This window comes from Chiloscyllium plagiosum, unplaced genomic scaffold (assembly GCF_037043375.1).
Source record: "Chiloscyllium plagiosum isolate Xiang-an unplaced genomic scaffold, Cpla_swu_hap1 HiC_scaffold_13, whole genome shotgun sequence".
NCBI classification, from domain to species: domain Eukaryota; kingdom Metazoa; phylum Chordata; class Chondrichthyes; order Orectolobiformes; family Hemiscylliidae; genus Chiloscyllium; species Chiloscyllium plagiosum.
Window position 1 is genome coordinate 87373081 of NW_028270151.1, and position 21167 is coordinate 87394247.

The 21167-nt window shown below is 41.8% G+C and overlaps 1 pseudogene; it reads left to right on the top strand.

Moving 5' to 3' along the window:
• The window catches only part of LOC148148367 (alpha-1,4-N-acetylglucosaminyltransferase-like), a 141145-nt pseudogene extending 127184 nt beyond the window's left edge, over window positions 1–13961 (top strand).
• The last annotated feature ends 7206 nt before the right edge of the window (window positions 13962–21167 follow it).

Here is a 21167-nt window from a genome sequence, read left to right on the forward strand (position 1 = left end):
CCCCCAGTTTCTTGGACTTCCTTGAGTTTCTCCACAGCAAGGGTGTCACTCCCACCTTGGATCCTACCAAATTGTTCCCAAGATCAAACTGAATTCTTGGGACTGACTCTGTCAATCACTCCCATTGTAACATGCTCAGTCTTGAGTTAGCACTCCAAACTGATCTTACATAAGGGAATGCTAAATTTCTGTTCATCTATTGCACAAATTACCACAGTGTCAGGTAACAAATCAGAGAGAGTGCACATTTGTTCATCCCTTACTATGAGAGACTGGTTAGATCCTGTATCTCTCAAAATTATAACTTCTTGTCCTTCTCTCCTGTTCTGTCTGAGTAAATTTTACCCACAGAGATGAATTCTTTGTAGAGATCAGGTACTAACTCCATACCCAGCCCTGGCCTAGGCTGTGCACTCTCCTGCAGTTCCTCGGCTCTTCTTAGGGTCTACTTTACTACCTTCACTAATGTCACTGGCTTTGCTTCTTTTACCACATCTTTTCCCACAGTGCCTTTCTTTAATGACCATCACTGTGACTTTATGTGTCCCCCTTTCTGGCAGTGAAAACACCTTTTCCCAGTGCCCTTCTGAAACCACTGGCACTGTAATTTTCTGTGTCCCACCCCATTACCAGTGAAAACACCTGAGGCCTTTCACCTCCTGTCCACCCTCTTGGGCTTCTTTTTTATCCTGTGGTAAATTCTTACCGGTGCTCTCTACTCTTGGTTTTGTAGTGTAAGATCTCCCCTTCTCCCAACTTCTATCTCTCACAGGACGAAATTCTGGCTGGAAGCTTATCTTATGCACCAGCATTTACTCATCTCCTAGCTCTGCTGCCCTTCTTACTTCCTGAACTTTCTGTTCCTCCACGTGAATTCTTACCATCTCTGGAAGTGAATTTTTAAACTCCTCCAGCAGAATAATCTCTCTTACAGCCTCAAATGTTCAATCTATTTTCAAAACACGCACCCATCAATCAATATGAACTATGTTGGATTCTTTCCAAATCATTATTAGCCTGATCTGGCTCCTTCTTTGTGTTTGTTTCTTCACCGCTGTTGAGATGCTTCTGGTACAATTCATAAGCACTTAGAATAGCCTGTCAAACCTCTTCATAATCTCTTGACACCTCATCTGACAGTGCGGCAAACTGGATTGGAGTTTGGTATTTTTTGGGGTATAATTTAAACTGATTGGCCTAATTCGAATCTGTGTTTTGTCATTTCCAGCCAAACAGCTACTCCAGTGGTTGGAGCACATGTTCCAGTGTGTCTTATTGAGAACACTTGGTGCTGTCACGCTAGCTTTTAACTCTCTTCAAAGGTATAGTACACTCACATCTTCATAACAATCAGAAGGAATCTCTTGGCCACTGTGTGATTTGGGCACATACTTGATATTAAAGATGTATTCATCCTTGTACCTTGTTTACATTTCATAGCAAAGTCCTTACACCTTGACTAGCAAACAGTACAAACACTCATTTGTGATTTATAGTAGATTACTGACAGTGACTTACCACTTTTTCCAACAGAAAACTTCTTAACAGCGAATTACGGATGAAACAATTTGCAACTGTTCAAATACCAAAGTTATTATCATGTGAATTATTATATAGTTGACATCTGTTGATGACCAGGTGTTTGAATTTTTTTTAAGATTAGATTACTTACAGTGTGGAAACAGGCCCTTCGGCCCAACAAGTCCACACCGACCCGCCAAAGCGCAACCCACCCAGACCCATTCCCCTATATTTATCCCTTCACCTAACACTACGGGCAATTTAGCATGGCCAATTCACCTAACCTGCACATCTTTGGTCTGTGGGAGGAAACTGGAGCACCCGGAGGAAACCCACGCATGAACATGAAGTAAGACCTGTGGAATGTAATTTGGTTGTCGCTGCTCTGACACGTCTTGTTGGTAGATGCCAATCCTTTCTTGTTGTGCTGTTTCTAAGCCTTTGTCTGTCCATGAGAGCAATATTGCCAGCAATGTGATCACAAAGACATTCTCAATAATCTTATCCATGTTATATTTTTCAACTTTGTGAGTCTCCCACTTTGAGAATCGTGTCTTTCCTGGGGTCATTTTTCCATTGTAGGTCTGATTTTACTGATAAAAACCTGCTTGTGAGAATCCAACCTCGCCTGATGGTAGTTTTGAGGCATGAAGGAATTCTTTCAAGTCTCTCAGCCAAGATAACGTTTCCCCAGCATTAGGAATATATGGTGACAGGAAGTTGATTACTTCCAAGGCTATCTCATGGATCATCTTTATCCTGTGGCCTTGCTATTTGATTAAATTGTTTGTTCTTCTTGAAGGACTCTACAGGTGAGGTAAATAGACCTGTGGAATGTAATTTGGTTGTCGCTGCTCTGACACTTCTTGTTGGTAGATGCCAATCCTTTCTTGTTGTGTCGTCTGTCCATGATAGCAATATTGCCAGCAATGTGATCACAAAGACATTCTCAATAATCTTATCCATGTTATATTTTTCAATTCATTCATGAAAGTGGGCGTAGCTGGCTTGGCCAACATTTATTGCCCAGAGAGTGGTGAAGTAAAATAATCATTCAAGTCAACTTTCATATCCTGATTAACCCTAGTATTATCATAGGATCCGTACAGTGTGGAAGCAGGCCATTCAGCTCATCAAGTCAACACCAACTCTCTGAAGGGCATCTTACCCAGACCCTGTAACTGTGACCAAACCATCTAACATGAACATCTTTGGAGTGTTGGAGGAACCCCACCCAGAAGTAAGGGGAAGTTGCACCTTCTGTACAGTTGCCCGACTGTAGATTCAAACCGGGGTCCCTAGCGCTGTGAGTCACCAGTGCTAACCACTGAGCCACTGTGCTGCCGAGTGATTGAGTTAATAACTCCCCATTCTCACTCTCTTGGGATACCAATTCTCACTTTACTTACTCTTTTTTCTTATTGTAAATACCTGTTGAGATTCTTGTTATCCATGTTTAAACTTCTTCCTTTCATTCTCTAAAATCTATCTCTTGAGAAATGTTTTGAATCTTCCCTGCTGTTCCTTGTCCTCTGACCAATTACTGAGCTGACCCCTCATTTCAGAACTTCTCTTGGAACTTTCCTTCACAGTATGAATGCATTTATTCTGAAATATCCTGTTAAATGTCTGTTTCTGCTTCTTTTATCTCCCTGTCTAATGTCTACTTCTTTAATCTGCCTCTACCATCCTTAGAGGCAGTGAGTTAATATTCCCACCACCCTCTGGTAAAAATATTTATCCTCACATCTCTTCCAAACCTTTCACTGTTAGCTAAAATCTAAGCTGCCTGGTCATTGTTTGCTCCAATAACGAGAAATGTTTCTTTCAATCTACCTGATCTACGCTCCTCGTGATTTTATATAACTCAATCATGTCTCTCCCAATCTCCTCTGCTGCAAAGGAAAACAACTGCTGTCTGTCCAACTGCTGTCTTCATAACTGAAGCTCTCCAGCCTGGGGTAAAATCCTGATAAATCTCCTCTGGACCCTCTGCAGTGTTATCACAACCCGCCTTAAACTGTATTGGAGAGCTGCAACCTAAACATCAATATTTCATATAACAACAATCTGTACTCTGCATTCTGGGGAGTGTGTAATATCATCTCAATGGTGAGATGTTGCAGGACTCTGAGATGCAGAGGGATCTGGGGGTCCTCGTGTATTATACCCAGAAAGTTAGACTGTAGGCATAGCAATTAATCAGAAAAGATAATAGAATGTTATGTTTTATTGTGAGGGGAATTGATTGCGAGAGTAGAGAGGTTATGGCTTGAATGACTGTAGGACCCCACATAGACTGATGTCATTTTCGACAAGCTGGGAAAATCTCACGGATTTCATTGCCGCAAACTCACCCCACTATTGGGAAATCAGAACTCCACTCCCAGCCTGTTTCACGGGCATCATTCCCCAATCCAGTGGGCACCACAAAACTCAACTCTGTTCCTCCTTCCACAAGCACTGCCAGACCTGTTGAGTAGTTCTGGCTGGTCCCATGGGCAGTGACAAAGGCAAACGGGGTGTTGGTCTTCATAGCAAAAGGATCTTGTGTACAGGAACAGGGATGTCTCGCTGTAACTGCTTAGGGCCTTGCTTTCAAAGAGTTTGACTAGGTTCTTAGGGCTAAAGAGATTGAAAAGTATGAGGAGAAAGCATGAGTGTTGAATTGGATGGTCACCCATGATCATATTGAATGGCTGAGCAGGCTTGAAGGGCTGAATGGCCTACTCCCACTCCTGTTTTCTATGTTTTCTGTCTATACTTAGGTTTTAAGCAACTAAAGTGTTCATAGTTGATGCTTGTCGTAGATGTGATGGAGCAATTTTACAAATGGTCTGATTTCCTTAATTAGTCCTTCATTACTTTCAGATAAATCATTGAAGAAACATCTCCAGCTATGAAAAGGTGTCAAACGAATTTGGTATTTTTCCTTGTGCTGAGTTTTAGCATTATTAGCCACCTGTTTTTAAATCTCCCTTTAAATAATGTTTTATTAAAACAGAATGAGTTGACAAAAATACTGTTTAACTTTCTTGGCCAAATGAGCCTCCATTGACCAAATCTGAATTGTCATATCTGGTCAGGGCTCCCCTGAAAGCAAAGTGACACCCAACAATCAGAGCCCGGAATTATATTTTTACAGCGTTGAATCAGCAGCAAGGCTAATCCAAACAAACCAATTTATTTCATCACAAAAGCATTCAATGGGAATGAATCTGCATATTGAGAACGTTAAGTACAAACCATCCGTCTGCTTTCTTCATTCAAGAATCATCTTGTCCTTGAATCTTAAAGAATTGTTCAGCAACCACCATTGGCTGAATGGTATGAGAAGGTAAGGAATTGTTCAGAGCTGGAAGCTTAGTAAACTTTACACGGACAAGCTCAATCTCAGTGTTGATATGTACAATAATGGATAATGCTGAATTGGAATTCTTGTGGGTTTTAGATTTAATTTCAGTTTTAGATTACTTACAGTGTGGAAACAGGCCCTTCGGCCCAACAAGTCCACACCGCCCCGCCTAAGCGCAACCCACCCATACGCCTACATTTACCCCTTACCTAACACTACGGGCAATTTAGCATGGCCAATTCACCTGACCCTGCACATCTTTTGGACTGTGGGAGGAAACCGGAGCACCCGGAGGAAACCCACGCAGACACGGGGAGAACGTGCAAACTCCACACAGTCAGTCGCCTGAGTCGGGAATTGAACCCGGATCTCTGGCGCTGTGAGGCAACAGTGCTAACCACTGTGCCACCGTGCCGCCCAAAATGATTTGTCTGGACCGTGTTTCTGGTCCAGACAAATCATTTGCAGAATCTGAAAGAAAACCAGGGTCATTTTCTTTCTGAAAATCAATGTTTATCTCAATTGTTCAGACTGCAACTTGTTCATTGGTGGTTGGGGACTGTTAGTTTGGAAACTCCTCAGTCCAGAGAGTATTAGACCAATTAATTTCACGCCGATACTCTTTTGAAATTACTCATTTCATTTAAACGCAGAGTGTGTAGCTTAGAAAGTAGATGTCAGGGGAACATTTGCTAGGAGGCAGGTCGCAGTTTTAATTGGTGACTCAACTATTTAATCCCTGAGACAGAGCTGGACAGGAACGACCTGGATAGGTGTTGAGGTGTTTGGAACAAACACAGGCAAATAGATTAGATTAGATTACATTACAGTGTGGAAACAGGCCCTTCGGCCCAACAAGTCCACACCGACCCGCCGAAGCGAAACCCACCCATACCCCTACATTTACCCCTTACCTAACACTATGGGCAATTTAGCATGGCCAATTCACCTAACCTGCACATCTTTGGACTGTGGGAGGAAACCGGAGCACCCGGAGGAAACCCACGCAGACACGGGGAGAACGTGCAAACTCCACACAGTCAGTCACCTGAGGCGGGAATTGAACCCGGGTCTCAGGCGCTGTGAGGCAGCAGTGCTAACCACTGTGCCACCGTGCCGCCCAATAGGACTAGACTAATTGTGAAAACGAGTGACATTGACAAAGGGTATGTTTCCAAGCTATAAATCTCTCTGAGTCTATGACTCTAATTGTAAGAGTGGCACAGTGGTTCGCTGGTTAACACTGCTACCTCATAGTTCCAGGGGCCCGCGTTCGATTCAACCCTCGGCTAACGGTGTGGAATTTACACATTCTCCCTGCAGTTGCATGGGTTTTCTCTAGGTGCTCTGGTTTCCTCCTACAGTCCAAAGATTTGTAGGTTAAATGGATTGGCCATGCTAAATTGCCCGTAGTGTCTAAGGATGCGCAGGTTAAGTGGATTATCTATAGGAAATGCAGGGTTACAGATTCAGGGATGAGTCTGGCTGGGATGCTCTTTGGAAGGTCTGTGTGCACTTGATGGACCAAACTTTGAGGAAGAAAAATCCATAAATTAACAAACCACTGATAGAGGAAAAATAATTCTCATCAAAAGTGCTTTCCAGCTGATATTTTCCTTGTAAGCACAATGGTAGTGCGTGCCAGACTCAAGGCATCCTCTGTGATATCATATTGTACAATCACTGCTGAAGATATAAAAATCATGAGGGGCATGGATGGGATGAATAATCAAAAATCTTTTCCCAGAGTTGGGGAGTCCAAAACTAAAGGGCATAGATTTAAGTTGAGAGAGAAATTATTTAAAAGGGTCCGTGTTTGCACGTTCTCCCCGTGTCTGCATGGGTTTCCTCCGGGTGCTCCGGTTTCCTCCCACAGTCCAAAAGATGTGCAGGGTCAGGTGAATTGGCCATGCTAAATTGCCCGTAGTGTTATGTAAGGGGTAAATGTAGGGGTATGGGTGGGTTTCGCTTCGGCGGGTCGGTGTGGACTTGTTGGGCCGAAGGGCCTGTTTCCACACTGTAATGTAATCTAATCTAATCTAATCTATATGGTGCGTGTATGAAATGAGCTGATTAAGGAGGTGGTGGAGGCTGATTTAGTTACAACATTTAGAAGGCATCTAGTTGGATTTATGAATAGAAAGGGTTTAGAGGATATGGACCACATGTTGGCAAATGGGACGAGCTTAATTTAGGATATCTGGTTGGCATGGACAAGTTGGGCAAGGGTCTGTTTCGGTGCTGTATATCTCTATTTTGATGTTCCTCAGTTTCCAAAATGTCAGGGCATTAAGCATGCAAGGATGTCTTACTTGCTTTTCTAATGAATTATCAATCTAAATGATCCACATTGCTCTCGTGACGGTGGCAAAGGAAACTAACATAAAGGTCCGATTAATGAAAATTACAATGTTTTCTATTTGAGAAAGCAAGAGTAGTGCTCCATAGATTACCAAATAGGACTGAGGGTGGGAGCTTAGAAACTGATTGAATAACTTAATTCATGCGTTTTTAAAACCAGGCTGAGATTTTCCGAGCTTGGACGAGAAGAAGATTTTCCTCGAACAACAAGTGAAAGCCAGTTCGAAGTTTCCACATTTCATGTCATGGAAAACAAAGTAACAAGTTGTGACACAACCAAAATAACTTTGGATGGAGTCGGTAATAATTGAGTATGTTCATAAAAGACAGTGTAAAGTAACTTGGTGAAGTGTTTCTTTCTTGAAACTTTATTGCTGGAACAGCACAGCAGGTCAGGCAGCATCCAGGGAACAGGAGATTCGACGTTTCGGGCACAGGCCCTTCTTCAGATTCCTGAAGAAGGGCCTGTGCCCGAAACGTCGAATCTCCTGTTCCCTGGATGCTGCCTGACCTGCTGTGCTGTTCCAGCAATAAAGTTTCAACTTTGATCTCCAGCATCTGCAGACCTCACTTTCTCCTCGAAGTGTTTCTTTCTCTCAGTTGGGCTAAGAATAAGAATTACATTCTGCTCTTTAAAGGGTAATAGTGTGTTTAATTGTTGACAAACATTGTGCTTAGTTATGAGTGCTGTTCATCATAAGACAGCAAGTGTTTTAAAATGTGAAATTAGTGATGTAACTTTATTTCAATTATTCAATTCAATTAAGGCTTTTGTGAAAGTTATCAGTCTTCACATGTGTTCTAACACGTATATAAATTGGAACTGCAATAACTTGACAGGCCTTCTAACAAATATATAAAGTTCAAACATAATAGCTTGGTTCCAGCGGATCATGTCTATTCTCTCCTGTCGCTTTAATGTACCTTGGTGAAGGATCCAATGGTGAAGGATCCAGTGTGTGAGAGCAGAAGGAGTGATGAAGATGTGGTACAATCATCAATTGACTCAATCTTGCAATATCTCACATTTAGATTTCAAACAAACCCATATCTATCTATTGCACAGCAATACTTCAGCATGAACCATGGAAACACGGTTGGAATGTGGCCAGAAATACTCACTGGGTTCTGACTTGATCTGAAGACTGAGGGGTTGTTTTTGTATCCAGTTGAACTAAAGTTTTACTCGATGTGTGCTGTGGTGTGGTTCACAGGACACTGGCTGTTGTAGTTGAAGTTGGAGACTTGCTGATGGCAATGGGGAAAATGGCTGCAGCTTTTCTCCATTGAAAGACCCTGTGCAGGTTTAAGAATGAACCAGCCCAAGTTCTCCTCTCCCCATGACCCACTTTGCAGCCATGCCATGATGGGTGTCACCGATTGGGGCAGCATTTATTGCCCATCACGAGTTGTCCTTGAGAAGGTGTTGGTGAGCTATCTTCTTGAACCGCTGCAGTCCATGTGCTGTAGATAGATGAAAATGCCACAAGGGAGCAAACATAAGATTTTCACCCAGCTACAGTGAGTGAACAAGGAGTCTAGCACAGGGTGGCAATGTATTTTCAAGTCATGACGGTGAGTGGCATGTAGGAAGTAATGTTCCCACTTCCTTTGACCTATAAGATGGTAGAGAGTTTTGAAAATGCAGTCTGGTGATCTATGGTCAATTCTTGCAGTATATCTGGTAGGTGGCACACATTCTGCTGCTGAGTGTCAGCAGTCGTAGGAATGGAGATTTATGGATGAGGTGCCTAAAATGCAGGCTGCTTTGTCCTAGATAGTGTTGAAATTCTTAAGTGTTCTTGAGTGTTGCCCCTATCCACATTGCTGACTTGTGCCTTGCAGATGGTGGACAGGCTTTGGCCACTCAGGAGGTGAGTTACTCTCTGCAGGATTCCTAAGCTCTGATCTGCTCTTGTAGCCACAGTACTTATATGGCTAGTCCAATTCAGTTTCTGGTCAATAGTAACCTCCAAGATATTGATAGTGTGAGATTCAGCAATGGTAAGTGAACATCAGTGATTAAATTCTCTCTTGCTGGAGATGGTCATTTTCTGGTGTTTATGTGACATGAACAGTTCTTGCCACTTAGCCAGATAAAGGTTTCTAAGTAACATACTGCTCTCAGGAGTTGAACCTCAAGCATCAAGGACATTCCAGATGAGCACAAAAAACAAGCTGCTACCATCCTCTTAAAACACAAAGTGTGTTTGGTCAAGTGCAGAAAAGGAAATCCACTTCCCATTCTAAGTAGAAGAGTCACTGATAGTTAGCAAGATGCAAATTATTGTGAATGATTAATTACAGTTACTGTTGTTAGGTTAGACATTGCTACAGAGACTGGGAAGTGAACTAGATATTAAGTTTCACTGCTTTGAAATCCTAAGCTGTTCTGCCCACAACTGTACAAGATATCATCACAATTGGTCTTGCTTATGCCGCTCTTACAGACCATTATGTAATTGTGAGTGTTTTGTTCCTAATTTGTTGAGCGAAAAGACCCAGATTCCAAACATACATATTCCAGAAATGCACACAAACATCTCTGGACTCCTTGATTTGGAAAAGTCTACATTAGTGAACATTGTATGAGTGGATAGAACAGCATTTGGAGGATAGACTTTAGGGATTTTGATGGCAGCATGGGAATTCGGTGCAGAGGAGAAGAAGTACTTTTTGCCTTATAGTTTGCAAAGTCTTTTGACGGGATAAATTGAAGCCCAGGATCAGGGGCCCAACACAAAAGAGAGAGTGACACCACGGAAAAACAATAATTTCATTGGTTGGTCATAGCTACTCATTTAACTATCTATTATAAATTGAAGGTAGATAGGTGAAGAATTGACAGGACATGAACAAAAAGACCAGTACAAAACTTTTAAAACTCAAATTAAGAACTAAGTAAATAAAATAGAGATCCTGGGCTAGGTGATGTATTGTACCTGCATGACGTGGGAGATGATGGACTTCATTACGGTTAATAGTGATCACATCTGCAGCTAGTGTTGGTTGCATAAGGAACTCTGGCCCTGAGCTGATACACAACACCAAGACACAACAGGGAATGGGAGAGTTACCAGGAAGCTTTGTTTCAGGAGGCAGTCACACCCCTTAGATTAACCACTTTAAATTCAGTCAGTGGTCAGAGCTAGGCAGACAGGGCGATCCAGGAGGTAGTGCTGAAGGAGACTTAACCCTTGAGCTTGTCGAACAGGTTGGAGGTTCTTGTTCCCTGTGTCAGTGAGAGTGGGGATTGTAAAAAGTATCAGCAAACTGACCGTAGCACTGTGGAACAGAGGGGGGAGAAAAGAGAAATGTATTGTAATCAGGGAAAATATAGACAGGGGAATCGACACTGTTCTCTGTGGCCAGGGTTGAAACTTTATTGCTGGAACAGCACAGCAGGTCAGGCAGCATCCAGGGAACAGGAGATTCGACGTTTCGGGCACAGGCTCTTCTTCAGGAGGGCACAGGCCCTTCTTCGGCCTGTGCCCGAAACGTCGAATCTCCTGTTCCCTGGATGCTGCCTGACCTGCTGTGCTGTTCCAGCAATAAAGTTTCAACTTTGATCTCCAGCATCTGCAGACCTCACTTTCTCCTCTCTGTGGCCAGGATTGAGAGCCCCAAAGGCTACCAATTTTTTCCTGCCTGGGTTCAGGACATCTAATCTTGGATGCAGAGGAACTGAAGTGTGAGGGGAAAGATTCAGTTGTTGTTGTCCATGGAGATACCAACGAAAAAGGTAGAAAAAGAGTTTTGCTGGGGGAATATGAGCAGTTAGGGCTAAATTAGAAAAAAGAACAAAAAAAGTAATAATCTCTGGATTACTACCTGAGCCATGAATTAATTGGCATCGGGTCACAAGATTAAATAAGTAAATACGTGCCTCAGGATTGATGTGGAGAAATGGATTCAAATTCATGGGACATTGTACTCGTACTACGGAAGGAAGAAAGGAGCTGTTTTTATGGCTCCAACTAAATACAGTGTAATGCCTGAACCAGAATGCTGGTGAATTGCATAACTAGGGCTGTGGATAGGGCTATAAGCAAAATGATAAGGGGTGGGTAAAGTTGCATGAAAATTATAGAAAATGTTAAATTGGGAGATTGCTCAGCAGATGTTATTAAAAGTTTCCAGATCAAGTATAGGCCAGAGAATACAGATAGGGTGAGGAATCTAACATCAAGCAGAGCAGATAAAGGGATAATCTTTGGGGGGGTGGGATTTGGGGGGGTGGGAGGGGCGGTCAATGCAGCACTGAAGGTGTTGCACTTAAATGCACGCAGTATATGAAACAAGGTACATGAGCTTGCAGTGCAGATTACAGGCAGGCGAGGAAGGAGCTCAAAAATGGTCTGAGGAGAGCCAGGTGGGGCACGAAAAAGGCTTGGTAGGAAGGATTAGGGAGAATCCAAAGGCATTTTACACGTATGTGAGGAATAAGAGAATGATCAGAGAAAGAGTAGGGCCGATCAGGGATAGCATAGGGAACTTGTGTATAGAGTCTGAGGAGGTAGGGGAAGCCCCAAATGAGTTTTTTGCTTCTGCCTTTACTAAAGAAAAGGGCCTTGTAGTGATTGAAACCATTGAGGAGCAGGTAAGCATGCTGGAACGGATAGAGATTGAGGAAGCTGATGTGCTGAAAATTTTGAAAAACATTAAGATTGACAAGTCGCCAGGGCCAGACCAGATTTGTCCTCGGCTGCTTTGGGAAATGAGAAGTGTGATTGCTTTGCCGCTTGCAAAGATCTTTGTATCCTCACTCTCCACCGGAGTCGTACCTGAGAACTAGAGGGAGGCAAATGTAATTCCTCTCTTCAAGAAAGGAAATAGGGAAATCCCCGGCAATTACAGAACAGTCAGTCTGTCCTCTGCAAGGTGTTAGAAAGGATTCTGAGGGATAGGATTTATGACCATCTGGAAGAGCATGGCTTGATTAAAGACAGTCAGCATGGCTTTGTGAGGGGCAGGTCACGCCTCACAAATCTTACTGAGTTCTTTGAGGATGTTACTAGATAAGTTGATGAGGGTCGAGTGGTGGATGTGATGTATATGGACTTCAGCAAGACATATGATAAGGTTCCCCATGGTAGGCTCATTCAGAAAGTCAGGAGGAATGGGATACAGGGAAATTTAACTGTCTGGATACAGAATTGGCTGGTCGACAGAAGACAGCAAGTGGTAGTGGAAGGAAAGTATTCTACCTGGAAGTCAGTGGTGAGTGGTGTTCCACAGGGCTCTGTTCTTGGCTCTCTACTCTTTGTAATTTTTATAAATGACTTGGATGAGGAGATTGAAGGATGGGTTAGCAAGTTTACAGATGACACAAAGGTTGGAGGTGTCGTTGACAGAGGACTGTTGTAGGCTGCAGCATGACAGTGACAGGATGCAGAGATGGGCTGAGAGGTGGCAGATGGAGTTCAACCTGGATAAATGCGAGGTGATGCATTTTGGAAGGTCGAACTTGAAAGTTGAGTACAGGATTAAAGACAGGATTCTTGGCAGTGTGGAGAAACAGAAGGATCTTGGTGTGCAGGTACATAGATCCCTTAAAATGGCCACCCAAGTGGACAGGGTTGTTAAGAAAGCATATGATGTTTTGAGTCTAAGAGCTATGAGATCTTGTTGCAGCTCTATAAAACTTTGGTTAGACCGCACTTGGAATACTGTGTCCAGTTCTGGTCGCCCTATTGTAGGAAAGATGTGGATGCTTTGGAGAGGGTTCAGAGGAGGTTTACCAGGATGCTGCCTGGACTGGAGGGCTTATCTTACGAAGAGAGGTTGACTGAGCTCGGACTTTTCTCATTGGAAAAAAGGAGGAGAGGGGACCTAATTGAGGTATGCAAGATAATGAGAAGCATAGATAGAGTTGATAACCAGAGACATTTTTCCCAGGGCAGAAATTGTTAACATGAGGGGTCATAGTTTTAAGCTGTTTGGCGGAAAGTATAGAGGGGATGTCAGAGGTGGGTTCTTTACGTAGAGAGTTGTGAGAGCATGGAATGCGTTGCCAGCAGCAATTGTGGAAGTGAGGTCATTGGGGATATTTAAGAGACTGCTGTTCATGCATATGGTCACAGAAATTTGAGGGTTCGTACATTAGGTTTACCTTACATGAGGATCAATGGTTGACACAACATTGTGGGCTGAAGGGCCTGTTCTGTGCTGTACTGTTCCATGTTCTATTAAATTCAGCAGGTATGATGTTGTGGATATCACAGAGGTGTGGCTGCAATGGGATCAAGGGTTACAGGGAGTAGGCAGAAGAATGGGATTGAAAAGCATATCATCCATGACCAAATGGTAGAACAGACTTGATGGGCCAATTGGCCTAATTCAGCTCCTATACTTTATGGTCTTATGGAATGATACTTTTAATATCAAAATTAATAAATGATTAATCTTTATTCTGTTACAGGTAGATCCCAGCAAGGAAAGCTGTTGGTTCCAGCTATTGCTCGCTGATGGCAGTTGGATAGCCTTGCTGTGGAAGTACGCAGGCATCTATTTGGTCACGGATATCATTTCAATCAAACCCTTGGAATTCCGAAACTTCCTCTGTGCACAATGAGAACATCCTGTCAATGATGCAGCTTTGGGATTTAACCACTCTCATTCCTTTATTGAGAGTTGTTTATGGGATTTTGTTGAGGATTACAATGGAACAGATTGCTACCATCAAGGTCCTAAACTGATGACCCGGACCTCAGTGTTTCAGTGAATGGGTGAAGATTTGAGTTGGTAAATCAGTAGAGTGGTTATGGTTAAAGGCTATGAAGGGGTGCAAGGTGTGAAGTGGGGTCAGGATGGGCTCTGAAGAAATTATCAGGTTAGATATTTGTCAGGAGGAGATGGAGGGGCATGCTCAATGGGTTCGGGGTTTGAAAACAAGCCTTTGTGGGGTCATCAGTTGGTGAGGTCTGGTCAAGTTTGGGGTTGAGGAGGAGTTGTAGCAAGATAGTTGTATATGTACCCCAGATTAAGGCAAGAATTATTTCGTCTAATATTTCCTGGCTATCTATCCAGGTAAGTAAAGTTGGAACTGCCCGAAAGCTTTGATTCTAACTCAGATTTGTAGACTTCATCAGAATATCTGACGAACACTATATGTGGCAAGGCAGAATTTCTATTATGTTCCTACTATCTTTCCTGAAGTTCAATATTTCAACTACAATAAGGACATCTTAATTCCAAATTATTTACAAGGATCAAGTGATGAATATTTTAACACCTCATCTTGTATTACTGGCATTGCCTAAACTAAATAATTGAATAATTTATTTTCTTCAGCTCAAGAATGGACAGTGTTTTGGGACTGGACTACAAAACACAGAGAATGATAGTGAGTTCAATGCTTTGTTAGGAATAATTTATTTATATAACATATGGACTATATTGAAAGAAAGCTGGAAGATATTGAACTGTTTCGATTCTGTCTGGAATAAACAACATTTATTTGTTGGAAGGCATGCCTTTGGAAAGGACTATGAGCCTTTATGCTGATGGTTATATAATAGTCCTGGCTAAATGTTCTGCTTCAAACAGCCAAGGAATCAGAATGGAAAAGGAAAAAGGAAGCAGCAATAAGATGCTCTATTTCTCCTGCTTGATATTTAAGAACTCGATAAAGTCAAAAGTCTGAAAACTGAGCTATGATTATTATCCGAAGGCTTGAATTCAGTTTGGTTTCAAATTGAACTAATGCTTTGTTTAAAAGATCTTTCATCAGTGTACAGCTGTCAGTAATTTGATATTGTCAATAAGAAGCTCAGTGGAATGTGAGAATTCATCAGCGACCAATCTTTGTCTTATTGACCATTAGTCAACAAGGTTGTTTTTTAAGATGCTGTTTCTAAGGAAACAGTATTTTCCTCTGTGTGAGGATACTAGCAATTCCAGCCTATCAGATTGCCTTGATCCTTTGCAATTCACTGACCAGCACAACAGGCCCATAGCAGATGTCATCTCCCTGGCCCTACGCTCATCCCTGGAATGTCTGCATAACAAAGATACCTACATCAGACTCCTACTTATTGAGTCCTAATTATTAATTACAGCTCTGCCTTCAACCCCAGAATTCCAAACAAACTCATCTCGAAACTCCAAGGCCTAGGTCTGGGCTCCCCCCTACCTCCCCAACTGGATCCTTGACTTTGTTGCTGTTTTTGTTTTCTTCTCCATCACGCACAACAGAATGTTTTTTCTTTCTCACCACCAAATCACTGTGACTTTTTTTTAATCTGTAACAGCCACCAGTAAATCACCCATACGGCCAATTAAATATTTACAAGCAAAGCTGGTTAAGGGCAATGAGAACAATCAAAAGTGAGGGAGAGGCAGGGAGAGCAAGAAAGTGTTTAATCAAAGTGGAATAGGAGGGGAGATAAAGCATTATATCCTCCATTGTGCCCACCTCTCTTAAATGCATCAAGAGCATTGATGGACACCATGTGCTCCATCTCCAATAACACCTGGGTACAAATGTAACTGTGGAAGAAGGGCAGGTAGTCAGCAGAGATGATCCCCTCCACAGCCTGTTGCCTGGACCTGTTTATAGCCAGTTGGTGAAAGTGGCAGATACTGGAGATTAAAGTCAAGAGTGTGGTGCTAGAAAAGCTAAAGGCAGCATCCCAGAAGCAGGAGAATTGGCATTTCAGGCAAAAGCCCTTCATCAGGAATGAGGCTGGGAACCTTGGGGGTGGAGAGACAAATGGGAGGGGGATGGGGCTGAGGGTAAGGTAGCTGAGAGTGCCAGAGGTGGATGGAGGTGAGGTTAAAGGTGATGGGAGGAGAGGATGGTCCAGATAGGTTGGAAGGAAGATGGACAGATGGGCCAGGTCATGAGGATGGTGCTGAGCTGGAGCTTGGCCAGGCCCAGGATCAAACCCACGAGGAGGTCCTCCTATCTTCCTTCTGCATTGGATACCCAAAGATCAGGAGTGTGGGGCTGGAGAGAAACAAGAAACATAACAAAATATCTTTCAAATAATTAAAACAGGGGTGCAATCACCCACAACCAATATATGCATAGCTTTGTTGCTGTTTACTGATAATAGGGATAATTTTCAGATGTGTCTATTGATGCGATTAATTGACCTTGCAGATTCATTCAGGGGTCTGTGGAATTTTGCTTGTAGTTCATCTGTGGTTACAATTAGAATAGAAAGTGTCCACAAGCTGGTGGCATCTACCCAACTATTTAACCCTCAGCTACCAATCTCGAGCTGGTATTTGAGTGAGACAAAACTTTCGGTGAGAGACATTGCGTCAACTTGCTGCACATCATGGGACCCTCTGTGAGGGAGCTCTATCTGTCTGTCATCATTAATGTGATGGGAGCAGCACCTTTAATAAATATTGAAATGTCCATTTGTAACAGAAGGTTGTGCTTATTAAAATTGACTGGCGTTATACTGAACAGTCAGGGATGGGTTAGAAGAGAAACAACTCTCATGCAGTTAGTTATACTGCAAAACAGAGAATAAATCAGGGAATAATGAAAGCACATTAAAAAAGGCAGTACATTAATCATGATGAGTTTAAACTTCATGTGAATTGGGATAGTCAGATTGGCAGAGGAAACCATTCGGAACAAGTCATAGAGAGTATTTCTGAGTTCACAGGTAATAGTTGTGGATCCAACCGGGATCAGACTATTTTAGATCTGATAATGCATAATAAGGTTGAAGTAATAATTGATCTCAGAATGAAAGTGTTGTGGACCAGGCCAGACCCCCTCAAAATATTTTACAAAGGTAGCCTAGGCCCTAACTTTTTCTTATTTGAAAGGCAGATGTGAAATGGATATTTCAGGTTGATACAGTTGGACAAACTACTCAGCTTTAAACAAAACAGAATTTATTTAAACCCTACAGTTGAAATACAAAGAAAAGAAAATGGATTTTAGAATAACTTAACTATTGGGAAATCTAACCGACCCAATACAGCAACTTAACTAAGGAGCTGTTCCAATCCAGTAACATCCCATAAGCACACCCTTTGGCAAAAAGGTAAATTGAAACAGAGATTCTTAAAAGCATTCAATTACATTCAACAGAGAGAAAGCCAGTCAGGAATAATTTGCTGAAGCCTGGAACCTTTCTGCATTTTGTGACTGCTACAGCTAACCCAAACTAATAAAAACTTGAACTGGGAAAACTTGACACGCTCCTGCCATTTTTAAACTAGACACTTCTTCGCCTCCGCCTTTATGATCTGTCTTGAAAATAACAAGGACAAAATAACCTTTTTAAAGTGACAGCATCGTCTCACCTTCCCTCTTTAGAAAAATGAACCATCAATATGAAAAAAAGCTTCATTTTAAACCCCTTAGTCTTAGTCTGTTAGTACTCTACTATATATATATACACATTACATTGACAATAACTAAGCAAACACTCACTACTACATTCTATTTCAGTCTGTTTACTTCTCCCACCGAACGCCTTTGTTTCTTTCCAAATCTCGACAATGTGTCGGCAATTATGTTTTCTTGTCCTGTCACATGTATGATTTCCAAATTGAATGGTTGCAATAATAAGCTCCATCTAAACAGTCTGTAATTTTTGTTCTTACATTTTTACAAAAACATTAATGAGCTATGATCAGTATATATGTTTGTCTCAGACACATTACTGGCAAAGTAAATGTTGAAATGTAACACCAACATCAAGCTCAAGGTCTGCTTCGCAATTGTCGAATATTTCTGTTGATGAATGTTCAATTTCCTGGAGAAATATCCATAGGTCTTTCTATCTTCTTATTGCCGTCTTGTAAGAGCACAGCACTGACACCCACATCACTCACATCAATAGCCACCTTGAACGGCTTTGCGTAATTAGGTGTGAGCTAATACTGGGGCAGTTGTTAACACAGCTTTCAGGCTGTCAAATGTCTTCTGACAGTCTGCTGTCACTTAAACATCCTGCATTTCTTCACTAATTCAGTGAGTGGAGCAGCCACACTGCTAAAATTTGGTATGAATTTTCAATAAAAGTAAACCAATCCCAGGAATCGTAGTACTGCTCTCTTTGTCGCTGGTCGGGGAAACTCTTTTGTTTTTACATTCCATGGGGCCATCTGTCCATGTCCAATAGCATGGCTCAGGAACGTGACTTGGGCTTTGGTAAATTTACTCAAAGCCAGGTTTATCAACAAGCCTGCCTCTCGAAGTCGATCGAATAATTCCGATAAAATCTGCAAATTTTCCTTCCATGTGTGATGAAAAAGCACCACATCGTCGATGTATGCCAAACAATTTGGTAATCCAAAAATGACTTTACTGGTTAGTTTTTGAAATGTGGCTGGAGCATTTTTCATACCAAATGGCATGACTTTCATTGATATAGACCATTTGGTGTTACAAAAGCTGAAATTGTCTTCGCTGTTTTGAATCAGGTACCTGCCAGTATCCTCTGAGTAAGGCCAACTTAGAAATACAAGTTGCTTGTCCCATCTTATCGGTACGGTCTCCAAAATGTGGAATTGAATATGAATCAGACTTTGTAACTACATTGACTTTGTAAATGTCTACACGTTGGGTACCAGCTGGTTTTGGCACCATTACTATGTGAGCTCCAGTCACTGCATCTTACTTTCATTATGTTGTCTTGAACCATGTCTTGTTGAATCTGAAGAAGGGCTTATGCCCGAAACGTCGATTCTCCTGTTCCTTGGATGCTGCCTGACCTGCTGCGCTTTTCCAGCAGCACATTTTCAGCGTTGTTGAATCTGTGCCAACTTTAGAGGGTTGAGTCTATAATTGGAACAGCACTTCCTACATCTACATCATGCCTAATTAGATTAGTACTTCCCAGCTTATTTCTATATTTCTCCCCTTGCGATAGCAATAACTCTTTCAGGTCATTTGGATTTTCCTCTGGAAGGTAACTCAATAATTTATCCCAATTTTTGACAACGTCCTCATTGTCTAATTTAATTTGCGTAACGTTGAATTCAGAATCCTCTGAACTTGGTTCTTCACTCTAGATTGCAGCATCTTGTGACTGGCACAGATAAACCAAACTAGAAAAAACCTGAACTGGGACTATTGGCCACTCCCCTGCCATTGTTGAACCCATCACTACTGCCATTACGACCTCACTTGGAAAAAAAAGAACAAAATATCCTTTTTAAAGTAACAGCATCGTCACAAAAGATCACCAAGGAATCAATAACTATAACGTACCAGAATTATGATTTAGTTCAAGAGGGCGAACTTAAATAAGGGTAGTTACAGAGGAATGAAGGAACAGTTAACTGGAATGGACTGTGAAAGGAGTTTAGCAGCAAGGATAGTTGATGAACAATGGCAGATGTTTTAAGAAATTGTTTCATGGCTCACAGCAAAGGCATCAGTTAGGAAGGAAATAAACTGGCAAGCAAACCAAGTAGGTTAAGTTTTGCACCAAATTGAAACTGTGGTAAACCAGAGATTTGAGAAAATTTTAAAAGACAACAAATAATAACCAATAAAGAGAGAAAATGAACTAAGAGGGTAAAATTGCAACTAACATAAAAATGATAGTCAAAGCTTATTTAAACATGTAAAACTTATGAGAGAGACCAAAGTGAACATAAGCCCTTATAAAGTGAAGCTGAAGAAATAATAATGGGGAGCTCAGAAATGGCAGGGGACTTGAATAAAAACTTTGTACCAGTCTTCATAGTAGAAGAGACAAATATAATGGGAACAAGCAGGATACATAAAGGAGAAGTAGTAAATGTAATACATTTGGATTTCCAATAGAATTCGATAAGGTTGGGGTTGGGCATCAGATATTAATATGCATAGAGGATTGGCTAACTAACAGAAGACAGAGAGTTGGGATAAGTTTGAAAATTTGCGATGGCACCTTTTACTTATGGAGCACTACAGGGACCAGTGCTGGGACCACAATTATTTATAACTTATACTCATGGCGTGAATGGGGGAACTCAATGCACAATTTTGCAGATGATACAAAAATATGTAGGGAGACGAGTGGGGAGAAGCTCAAATAAGGGCCACAACATGTCAGAATTATCTATTTAGTTGAACAGGGAGAAAGCTAGGTCAGAAACAACTGATGACAGAGGGATGCAAATAGGAATGGGCAAAAATTTGGCAGATAAGATAGAATGAGGGAAAATTTGAGGTTATGCGCTTTGGTAGGAATAGAACAGAGGAGCTGAATATTACTGCAGGTGTAGAGAAACCTGCAGCACAGAGGGATTTGAAAATCCTCATCCATGTACCACAATTGGCTCATATCCAAATTGATCAGGTAATGGGTAAGCAAATGGAATGTTGGCCTTTATTTTGAAGTGAAAGGAGTATAGATAGGGTTAGGGGGTTAGATAGGGTCGACAGTATGAACCTTTTCCCGCGTATTGAGTCGGGTATTACAAGGGGGCATAGCTTTAAATTAAGGGGGGGTAGATATAGGACTGATGTTAGGGGTAGGTTCTTCACTCAGCGAGTCGTTAGTTCATGGAATGCCCTGCCAGTAACAGTGGTGGACTCTCCCTCTTTATGGGCATTTAAGAGGGCATTGGATAGGTATATGGAGGATAGTGGGTTAGTGTAGTTTAGGTGGGCTTGGATCGGCGCAACATCGAGGGCCCAAGGGCCTGTACTGCGCTGTATTCTTCTATGTTCTATGTTCTATGTTCTAAATCAACAAGCTTTTGCTGAAACTATATTAAGCACTCACCAAACCATACCTTGAATATGACAACTGTTCTAACGAATGATTATACTGGAAGTGGAAGCTATCCAGAGAAGTTTCGCTTAGCTATTACCAGGAATGGAGGAATTTCATGAGGACAAGTTGACCACTTGGACCTGTGATCTTTGGAGTTTAAAAGAATGAATAGAAATCTTATTGAAACATATAGGATTCTTAGATGGCTTGACAGGATAAATGTGGAGTGGTTGTTTCCCTTT